The following is a 12102-nucleotide window of genomic DNA, read 5'->3' as shown; positions in this document are numbered from 1 at the left end:
ATTTGCTATTTTATGCAATGTTAGGTGGGATAGGGAGGGAAAGGGGCAGAACAATGCTGCTGAAAGAAGTTGGACTTCACCAGGAAACCTACTGGAGCTATATTACTGGGTTAAATAGATTGGGAAATCAAAATGTTGGTGGGGTTAGCAGCATTAGGTCAGGATCTTCAGTAAAACTAGGGCTTTTTCAGGAGGCAGAAAACTGGGGAGGAAAGGAGAGATGATTAACTGGCAGTTATTTAGTAAGAAGATGGAATCCTAGGCTTGTTGAAGGATAGGGAGAGAGGCAAGAAGCTGTTAAGGAAAGTTTTGAAGATGGCTCAGAAGGTGAAGTGTATCTAATCCATTTTCAGTTTGCAGGTGTAATTCATAAATATATGGTAGCAGAGTGCATTAGACCCTCACATATTTGTTCTTTACTAATATGTACAACAACTACATCAACAGGAATATTGGATATATGACACAGGAGGTGATAGTGCCACTGTACTCAGCACTGATTAGACCTCATCAAGAGTATTGTGTGCAGTTCCAGGCTCTGCACTTTAAGAAGGCTGTGAAGAAGTTGAAGAGGGTGCAGAGGTAGACAACAAAAATGATAAAGGGGATAGAAAGAAAGTCATACAAGGACAAACTGAAAGAACAAGGCATGTTCACTTTTAGAAAAGATGCTTGAGGGGGTACAGGATAGCAGTCTTAAAATATCTGAAAAGCTGCTATAAAGAAAAAGGAGAAGAGCTTTTATTCATTGCTGCAGATGGTAGGATACATACATTGAAGTTGTGGCATAGTAGATTTAGATTGGATACCAGGAAAAATTGTCTACTGTCAGAGCAGTGGTTGAGTGGAATAGACTGTCCAGGGAAGTTCTGGAATCTCTTTCACTGCAGATTTCCACGAAGAAGTTGGATAAGTATTGGTCAGGGATGATTTAGAGGTAGCAATGCCTGGAGTATGTTATGAAAAGCAACAGTTAGAAGCATACACATACATTGCTTAGACACCATGAGAAGAGCTCTGCAGTGCAGAGCAAGTGGCAATTGAAGAGGACCATTCACAACAGCAGGAGAATGAAGCAGAGCTCCACAACTAGCTTGGTTATGAAAGATGATTACAGGAGCAGGGATAAGTTTATGCAGGGATAGGATTATAGAAGAGGGAGCTATGGCTCCCTAGTCAGTGTGGGAGATGCATGAAATTGTGTTACAGTCTCCCAGGCGCAGTGTGGAATGGAGCATGTTTCTGGGCTTTGGTAGTCACCACATGGAGCCAGGAAGCATTTTTTCCCCCCTTCTTGGGGCTCAGGTATCAGAACGATTATTTATATATTTATCCCCCCTGCCCCATACTTTCCTTAGAGGCACTGAGTGAAGAAGCTTGAGAGAGTCCAGAGAAGAGCCATGTGCGTGATCAGAGGTCAGGAAAACAGACCTTATGACGATAGGCTGAGAGCTATGAGGCTCTTCAGCCCGGAAAAGTGCAGGCTCAGGGGTGATCTGATGGCCACCTGTAAGTTTAGCAGGGGTGACCACCAGGATCTGGGGGAACGTTTGTTCACCCGACTGCCCCAAGGGATGACGAGGTCGAATGGTTATAAACTACTGCAAGACTGTTTCAGACTGGACATAAGGAAGAATTTCTTTACTGTCTGACCCCCCAAGGTCTGGAATAGCCTGCCATTGGAGGTGGTTCAAGCATATACGTTGAACACCTTCAAGAGAAAATTGGATACTTATCTTGCTGGGATCCTATGACCCCAGCTGACTTCCTGCCCTTTGGGCAGGGGGCTGGACTCAATGATTTTCCAAGGTCCCTTCCAGCCCTAATGTCTATGAAATCTATGAAATCTGTGAGTGGTGACCACAACCAAGGCCAGGGATTTTGACTCAGGTGTGCCAGTGCTTCTGCAGGTCCCGGCTAGATAGTTTTGTCCTTCTCTTAGGGTCAGATTGATCACGCATTTTGGGGGCAGGAAGATTTTTTTATTCCATGGTCAGTTTGGCATGGACTCTGTGTGTGTGTGGGTGGATGGGAGGAAGTTTGCCTTCCTCTGTACTGCTAGGAATATACAGCAAAATGAAGAACCAAATAGACAAATTAGCTCCAGTGTTCTTGAGGAGGGATCACAAGTGGTCCCTTCCTAGACTTACAGAGAGACAGCAGAGAGTATGCTGGAACCTCTTTAATGTTGATTCCATTTTCACTTCCTTTAAGTCTGTCTGCTGCACCTCCCTTCAATTAATTCCAATATCATTTGCTGCTTTCTTTATTAGAAATGGATTAATATGAATTATTGCCTGCTAGGTTAATAGTGTAAATAATGCACATTCATTTTTGGTCACTTGACCAAGTATTACTCAACAGAACAGTAATAAAATAAAGAAACGCAAACATTTACATTAGCACAGATACACTATCACATTAACAACATTATCTCCACAAAATGGATCTTTGCTATTTTACCAGCCCTGTAGAATGGCAGACTTGACTAGATGAAGAGATACACACATTTGGAGCTAACTGGGAAAGACTCTAATCTACTTCCTTCCCTGAGTTACAAGTGTTAGCATCACCACACTAATGGTGACAAGAGTTAAAAAATATAATGATATGGAAAGAAAATAATAAATTATCTGAACAAAACTAAAGTTTACAGATACGTGTGTAAATGTAGGTGTCTGAAAAATATAGCAGGCAAGGCTGAGGTGAAGCTGTTGCTGCTGATATTTAGAAGAAGTGGCCAGAACCACATACTAACATCTGTTCTGTAACTATGAATAAGCAGAAGTCAGTGGTATGTCTTGTGTAGCCTTGCAAGAAAATCATGGGACATAAGATCTTCCATGTTTGTTTGTACCAGGTACCTGAATTCCAAGTAGCTGTCAGATTCTATGGGACTTTTGACTCTGTTTTCCCCAATTTCTTATGCAAGGGAGCATGGAGTTAATGGAGCCTTCGCTCTGCCTCATTCAAACATGCCACTCATATACCAGTCTATAGCATAGATCCTACACCAATATGACAAGAGAAATATTCTGCATCCCTTATAGATCTAGCACTGAATACCCCTGTCACAGACCAGCTGGGCACTGTAAGTGTATCAATTCTATTGCAGTCCAACTTGGCGCTTTGAGGATATCAGCCACTGGGCTGTTCGGTTCAGTTTCGGATTGGGGAGGCAAAGTTGGGAGTGAAGCAAAGGCAAATTTAGTATAGCTTACACACACAACAGTTAACAGAAAGATAAACGTCATGCCGTTAAATATTCTGTAGCCTTTCATCTGACCAACCTCAGGAGTCAAATACTTACCTCTGCAGAGCTACATGCACTGCACAGGGACACTTGCAAGCACATTTTTGGTGCAGTGGAAGAAGAGGGGATAGATTATAATCCATGGACTAATTAACAGGTATGCTTTCTTCAATGTGGTAGCACTGGCACTATGGGCCAGATTTCATTCCACGTATTGGTCCCCTAAGTTGACTTAGGAACCTGTGTGTGACTCTATTACACTCTGTTCAAGTCCCTGAAAGTGTACATTGCATCTGCTTTTGTAATTCACTATCATCTGACCTTTATAATTAAGTAAAAAAAACAGTAAGGAAGAGGAGGGCCCATAGAACTTTTGCATTAACTGTTTTTCAGAAACTCAGATATGGTGAAGCAGAATTGCACTTAGTTGCCTAAGTCCACTTACATGCCTAATTGGTGGACTAGGCTCTGCCCAGTGGAGTTTTCCATACAGTAAGGAAGTTACTGTATAATGTAATCAGCGAGTTAGGTTATGAGGTGTCTATTCGGTGTGACAACATAGTTTCAAACTATTTCATTGATCTGTTGGGAGCCAATGATACTCTTGAATAAGTGTAGTTCTAGTATGTATGCAAGATGCACTGTACTACACATGTTCTTTTAAATGGTATAAGGAAAAAGTGAAAAGAAGAAAGAATTACAGATGTCTTGGTCTGAAGTGACAAAGACAGACATTTGATACTCTCTATACACATGAGGCAATGTAGGTATCAGTCTTGCAAAAAATAAAAAATAAAATTCAAATGATGATAAGAAGCCTTGACAAAATGATTGATGTGCTCTTTAAGAGAAAGGTCTGAATCAAAGGCTCAAAAGGCTAGGCACATGCTATGACCATCAAAGGGGATTTTCATTGGGGACTCTAGGAAAGAGGACAGCTGACAAGAGAATAAATAATAGAAAGTTCAGATTTTTCTTCATTCAGCTAAATATCAGAAGTGTGGTTTTTTTCCCCCAATGAACTCAGATTGGACCAATAAGGAATATTATAGATAGATGATACCTATGCATATAGGTGCATACAATGTCATCTACAAGATACTTGGATTCAGATCAGATTCTTAGTAATCTGAACGTAGCCTGTTGTGTGCTGAAAGTTGTGTGCATTCATCCAAGCTTATGCTAGTTGAAAGTTATTATAAACCAGCCTTGATTCTAATCCAAGATATAGTTCTCTTTAGCCTCAGACTACAATTTTTTCAAGTATTACATGTAGAACAATACTTAATTATAACTCTTCATTCACATAATTTTTTGAGAGAGATTTCTGAAGCTGAGTGGTTACCATTCTTTTACTGACCTTTGACAAGTAGGTTGCTGACATATGGTGGGGAGGGGGTGGGAATAACAAGGATTTTAATAGAGATGCTAAGGTTCATAAAGGTTAAGTGGCCTGCTACTATTTTAAGTAAACTAGAAGAGTATGCTGATTAGGAATACTAGTGATAGTAGGGATTACAGCACTCAGACAATCTTTAAGGAGGCAGTGTTTTGGCAAAATGTCAAATGAAAACTTGGTATTCAGTAACTCGAGGATGGCATCCTCAATCTCTGCAGTAGTTAACAAGAGCCCAGGTGCCTTTGGTGAAGATGTATTAGAGTGGAAGGAGGAGGGGGCGCAAAGCAGGGTGACTAATGGGAGATAATTGAGTACAGATATTGGATATGGATTTCATTCACACTATACAATAACTATGACGTTTTTTCATTTGTGTTTGAAAAATTGTCATAGGAGACAAGTGTCTGCTGCTCAGGATTTAAGCTAGAATAGATCTGTACAAAAACAAATTTACACAACTGGTGAAACCAGTGAAAATCCTATTTTTGTGGAAAAGCAAAGCCCTCCATTGCCTAGGTTCTTATCTTACATAATTTCTATAAGAGAAATATATGCAATTATTTGGCTGCTTGTCCACATATCTGTGGTAAAATGCATGACTTCACTTCTGGTCTGTCTGAGAGAGTTCTACTTTGGTATTTTTATAGGCAGGACTACAACAGCACCTATTATTATTGGCCAACACTTCTCATTATAAGACTTTATTTTCATTTGTATATTATTTTGCAAAACCTTAACTGTTTTGGCTGAAGTTTTCCATGTTAGGTTTGTACTTGGTCAGATATATCATACACAGCTAAAAATATTGAAAGATTTCTAAAACAGAACAACAAGGCTAGGGGGAAAATACATTGTATCATCCATGTTAAAAAATCTTGAGATCTTTATCTTTCAACAGGACCAATAGTTCCATCCACTGGAGCAGGGACATGGAATTTGAATCAAGGATGTGCCCATTTCTATTCCCAGTTACATTTTCTCGAATTATAAGCCTCAGAACAATCATAGTTTGCAACAGAGATGACTTAAAAGTTGACACCTAAATTATCAGAAAGGTTAGTCCTTAATGAGCATACATCGTCTCCCACAGCTGTCAGTATGGACTAGACTGTACATGGACTTTTCCTACAGAGGGATTCCTTGTGTTCCAGTCCTTGGTTATGAAGGTTCAAAGGGATATTTCCCAAAATTTCCCCTCCTTTCAGGTGTTCTGGGCCAGGGTGGAGTCAAGCATTGGAATTCACAACAGGAATCCTTTTTTTTTTTTGTACTCTAAATGTTGCTTTGGCAATGACCTCTGTGTTGGTGATTCTGTCTTGCCACCTGATGTGAAAGATGTGCCGTAAGCAGTGTAGATGAAATCTGTTCAGCTTTTTTTCTTGATATGTATATGTTGACCATGTTTCACTGCTATACATAAAGATACTGAGGACACAGGCTTTGTAGATAAGCAGCTTAGTTTTGATTGTGAGGTTTGTATTGTTCCAGACTTGTTTGGAGAGCTTAGTGAAAGTGGTAGCAGCCTTTCCAACGCGCACAGTTAGCTCTTCATCCAGTAAAAGATTGTCACTCACTGTAGATCCAAGGTAGAAGAACTTGTTCACTGACTTGAGAGGTATATTTTCAAGGCTGATAGATGGTGGCTGGCAAACACCTTGTCCTAGGACCACAGTCTTCTTGATGCTGATGGTCAGGCCAAACATCCTGCAAACATGGGAGAGGCAATTCATGAATATTTGTAGTTGGCCTTCTTCATGGGCATTGAGTGCAGTGTTGTCCGCAAAAAGAAGCTCCCTAATAAGCATGTGCCACACTTTTGTCTTGGCCTTTAGGTGTGATAGATTGTAGAGTTTGCCATCTGATCTTGTGTGAAGGCAGATGCCTTCCTCCATGCCATCGAAAGCATAGTGCTGCAGCATAGAGATGAAGATCCCAAAGAGTGTGGGTGCAAGAACACAGCCCTACTTCACTCTTCCCTTCATCTCAAACCTGTAAGAGGTTGACCCATCAAACTGAACTGTGGCCTGCATGTTTTCATGGAAGGACCATATCATGCTGAGTAACGGGGCATCTGATTTTTACCAGGACCTTGAACAAACCTGCTCTGCTAACAGTGTCCAAGGCTTTTGTCAGGTCAACAAATGCTACGTACAGTGGCTTCTTTTATTCTCTGCATTTTTCTTGCAGTTGTCGTAAGGAGAATATCATGTCTACTGTTGATCTCTCTGCTCTGAATCCACACTGATTCCAGGTAGACACAGTTAGCAAGTTGTTGCAAGTATTTCAGGATGACTCTGGCAAAAGCCTTGCTTGCCTGTGATGCTGAGGAGAGAGATGTCCCTTATAGTTGTTGCAGTCACTGTTGTCTCCTTTGGTCTTATAGAGAGTGATGTTGTTAGCATCACACATGTCCTGGGGTACTTGACTTTTCTTTAGGAGCACAGTAGGAGTTGGTGAAGATGCGGTAGTCTTCTCACCCGGGAACTTGAGAACCTCGGCCAGAACGCCATCCTCCCCTGATTTTTTCTGCTTGTTAAAGTGTCTGTGGCCTTCAGGTCTTCAGCTGTAGGCTCTTTGTCTACCTGTGTCAGTTCCTTACATTTGGAAGGTAATCCTGTGCCTCTTCTGAAATGCCTGTTTCATGGGAGTAAAGCTCTAAGTAAAGTTCAACCAGCATGACATCTGCTTGCTTTTTTCAGTGATTTTTACTTTGCCATCTCAAGACTTAAGGGGGGCAACTTTAGTGACAGTTGGGCCAAGGGCTTTCTTCAAGCATTCATACATGTAGATTTTCTGTGTTTAAGGCAAACTGTATCTCTTGTCATAGGTTAGTTTAGTGCTGGTTTGTGCAGTGTCTGGCTCTTTTCTGTACCATTTGTTTCACAGTGTACAATTTGTTTTATAGTGGTGCAAATGACATTACATTACAGGTTTGGGAACTGTAAGGAGGAACTTCATTGAGTCTTTCTTCCTTGACTTTCCTCTGTTGTTTTGGCGGTGGTTTTCTTTTCTGAAGAAGGAAGTGACCAGACTCACTTTCATTAAGTATAAAACTGGGCTAAGTGTGCTCTGGCATCCTACTGCTGAAAACACTTTATATCCCTGTCGCAGTGCACGCAGGTGCCCTGCGCCTAAAAGCAGAAATGGCAGGAGAGACCCCTAGTGGTGAGAAGGGGGAGGCTCAGCTGCCAGTCACCAGGGCAGCACAGGTGCTGGTCGCCAGGGAAACCAAGGGGGTCAGCTGACAGGAAGGGCAGGGCTTGGCCCCTTCTTAAGCCCAAGCATAAGGCCAGGAGAGCAATTCCCCTCTGGCAGCCAAGGAGCAGGGAGCTCGGCCAGTGTGGGAAGAGAGGCAAGGGTTGTCTGCATAATATCCACTGGTTTGCTGCCATGGGCTGGAGTATTTTCCCGGTAGGGATCAAATGTTGTTCAACCAGATGGTTTCGTTTTATGTTGTAGCCCAGGGGCTTTGTGCTTTGTGTTTACTGTTACCAGAGGACCGGGTGAGGCTATAAGGGGTGGAGGAGGCCTCATAGGGACTCCCCAGTAGCGTGGGGGTTCCTGGTGCCATAGAGGGCACAGCAATCTGGTGCCATAGAGGGGCACAGTAGTTAGAGGGTGCACTGACCCCAACCCTGACAAGGGGCTCAGTGCAGTGAGGGCCAGGTAAGGCTGAGGCCCCCTGAGCCCTATTGAGCAAAGCCCCAGTGGGGTGTAGGACCCGGAAAGGGGGTCTGAGGGCAAGGTAAGGCTGAGGCCACCTGAGCCATATTGAGCAAAGCCCCAGTGGGGCGTAGGATCCAGAAAGGGGTCTGGGGGGGGGCAGGTAAGGCCGATGCTGCCTGAGACCTGATTGCGGGAGTCACGAGGTGAGGCCCCAGTGCGGGCATTGTGATCTCAGAGCAAGGCCCCAGGGAGGGCGTGAGTGCGAGCAAGGCCCTGGAGAGGGCGAGCGCATTGTGAGAGGCCCCGGAGAGGGCGAGCGAGAAAGCGAGAGGGGGCAGCGAGAGGCCCCAGAGCGAGAGGGGGCAGCGAGAGGCCCCGGAGCGAGAGGGGGCAGCGAGAGGCCCCGGAGCAAGAGGGGGCAGCGAGAGGCCCCGGAGCAAGAGGGGGCAGCAGGGAGCCCTGGAGCCCCAGAGCGATAGGGGCAGTGAGGAGCCCCGAGCTAGGAGGCAGTGAGGAGCCCTGGAGCGGGAGGGGGCAGTGAAGAGCCCTGGAGTGAGAGGGGGCAGAGAGGGGCCCCAGAAGCAAAGAAGAGGGCTAAGGCATAGGCCAAACCATGTCAAGTACCATTTGCGATTCTTGGGCTGTGGTGTAGGGGAGGAAAAGGAGCCACAGGTAGCGCCCCCTGACACCGGGCATATAAAGTGGGCAGCCTCCCGCTAATTACATCTTTCAATCAACTAAGATCAAGGCGTGGCAGGAGAGTAAGCAGGCGGTTAGCCCAAGACAGGAAGGTGGAGCCAACAACAAAAAAAAGGCTCCAGCACGCAAGACCTGTTACAGTCCTATTCTTGATTCCTCAGAATATTTGAGCTCCATAAAACAGTGGTTAAAACCCAGAGTGCTGCATAACAAAACCGATGTGGAAGGTGCCAACACCAAGCAATCAATTTGGGAAAGACCTAGATTTCTTCATACTCCGCGGCAATTTGATGTTTCAAAGGAACTTTTGCATCAACCAGATTTTCAGAAGAGATCAGTCCAAAGTGTCAAGCATTTGATGAAAACAAAATATATCTAAAATAGCATATGCAAAACATTTGTATTCTGTTCTCAGCTTGGAGCCCACAAATTCTTCTAAGAGACTGATTCTTTAATACTAGTCCTTCTGTCATAAAAGGTGATTTAATCATGGATTATCTGCTTCAAGAATAAGAAACTATGTCTCTGTTTTATCATCAGCCTTTTCTTCTGTTAAAATTCTTTACAGGTTACATTCAAATTTAGAGGGTTGCTTGATAAAACTGGTAAAACCCAGATATGAGCAGCGTTGGGATAAGGATGCAGCATTAAACTATTTGTCATAAATTGAAAATGTTGAGTACCACATTTAACAGTTTCCAACATAGTTAACAATACTAATTGCTTGAGCTTGGAACTTGAGAGTCTCTGAACTGAAAATGATGAGGATTGACGGAGCCAGGCTTCACAAAATTCCCTCAGGCTTTGCAATACTTTTGTGTAGTAGAAATAAAGCACAGTCAGCTAATGACTCCACAATCTTATATTTAGTAAAGGGGCAAGTGTGCAAAGTTTATATTCAGTCTTGCTAAAAAACGTTTTTGTTGTAAGTCTGTGTTTCAGAGGGAAACATACATACTGGTTCCCTACCACTCACATCTGGTGCATTTAAGCTGTTAGTACCTTTCCCTCATGGTCATCTCAAAAGCAGATGCAAATAATTCTGATTTTTAAAAAAACATTATTTTGAAAGAAATTTGGCCAGTTGTGTTGCACTTACTGAGAATATTTGGGTGGCATACAGTGTTTGGGAAGGTGCTGTGTAAGTTCTTTTGCCAATGTGCAAAGATAATGGATGGCAGCAGAAAGCAGTTTTGCTCCTTGTTACCCATACCCTCTCTTCTCTTGATGTTTCCCCTCACATCCACTGCTGCTGTTTTGCTTATCTCCTCCCATTTCTGCTGCTGTTAGTCTTCTGCCCTTCCTTTCCCTACTTTAGTGGTGCTCTAAATCTGTCAACCAGATGTATGTTTCAAGAGTGCTGATTACCAGCAGATTTGCAAGCTCTTATATGTTATTTTCTATTTTAAAAAGTTGACTTGGGATTTGGAAAAAAAAGCTCTCCATTCAGTTCTTTAAATAGAAAGCAAATATTATAACCCAGTATTGGCTGCTCATAAGCACTGCTGAAACTCATTCATGGCTGGAAATATCTTTGTAAACTGTTTGATTTTATATATGATCATTTAATTTATTTCTGGTCATTCATTTAAAAAATATGTTTTTTCCTTTTTGTCGTTTTGGATGTGCCCTGCCTTGAAGGGAGAGAGAGAGAGCAAGCCTAGAAATCTGGAGCCAGAATCCTTGTGAAAATCAAATGCCTGTTCAGTCTTTGTATTCCCACTATATTATGTCTGTAATAGAAAAAATAGGTCTGTTCAGCAGCTTAACAGCCTTCAGACATGCTCTGTAGCAAAACGACAGCCACTTCATTGCTACAGTCACCAACTGCTGAACTGTGTTTCCAAAACCACTTCAAATATTTTAGTGGCCTGGAGAGTTTTGTGCATATACTGGTGAATGTATTTTAAATGTAATTACCGAGATTCTTAACAATACAAGGGACAGAGCATTTCTCCATAAATTGCATCCTTCTCCAAAACTATAGATTCTCTCCACAAGTTTCATAATTATCCATTTCCCACAACAACAATACCTGACATTATTATTATACAGTCCCATCATTTGTATGTTAATTATTATTATTATCCAAAATCTTCCATTGTAATTTTAAGTGAAGACTGACTTTCTGGCCCCATGAATTTTGTATGAGTTGCAGCATGGGTCGTATGCTTCAGTAGGAGAGTGGAGAGTCCTTCCTCCTCCCCTCCCCACCTCTCCCCACACCATGGGCACACAACAGGAGATAGCCTGGTGGCTAGGACTCTTCTGACAGATTGGACATGATGGTTGGAAGAGCCACAAGCTAAGGAAAGCCTACAGCCTGTCTCCCCCACTTCCTGGGAAAGTGCTCTTACAAGTAGATTATTCTATACAAAGCAGATTCTACCAATTGTGGCTGTGTTTTAGGACGAAAAAAAAGAGGAGCCCTGGTCAGTGTTTTTCAAATTATATTCTTAAGTATTTACTCTCAGGAGACAATTTCAGGTTCTGAAACCTGAGTAAATGGAGGTACCTGCCCATAGCCCTGGTTTAGCGCTAAGCTTTGGAGATGGGTGCAGCTTCAGACTAGGTGTTTTCCATCAGCTCTTTCTAACTGCACCCAGTACAGAATGTTTCTCAGACACCTAAATTTCCTCATGTATTTTATGGGGATCCTTGCCCAACTCTGTTTTGGATTTCACTCTAAACACCAGTCCCTGAAAATGTAGATGCTGACATGCCTAACTTGGAGGCACCTTGGTCCTTCTTCGGATCTATCCTTTGATTTATTTTAGAAATGGGAGACAACTTGAGATAGCGCACTAAGCTGAATGTTTTAACTGAAGGTTGAGCAGTGAAATAGTTAAGGATGTTGACATTTCAGGATGAAGAATGCCTTGCATTTGAAAGCTTGTCTAACTTTATCCCAACTATCTTTTATGGGACCATAAAAGATATCACCCTAAGAAATCAGTGGATATAGTTTTCCTAGACTTCAGGAAGGCTTTTGATACTGTCTCTCACCCCATTCTCATTAGGAAGCTGGGGGACTGTGGCGTAGACACCCATACAGTCCAATGGGTCGCCAGCTGGTTAGAGAGTC

This window comes from Gavialis gangeticus, unplaced genomic scaffold, assembly GCF_001723915.1.
Source record: "Gavialis gangeticus isolate Ggan-Ray unplaced genomic scaffold, GavGan_comp1, whole genome shotgun sequence".
NCBI lineage: Eukaryota > Metazoa > Chordata > Crocodylia > Gavialidae > Gavialis > Gavialis gangeticus.
Note: the sequence above shows the minus strand (reverse complement) of the source record.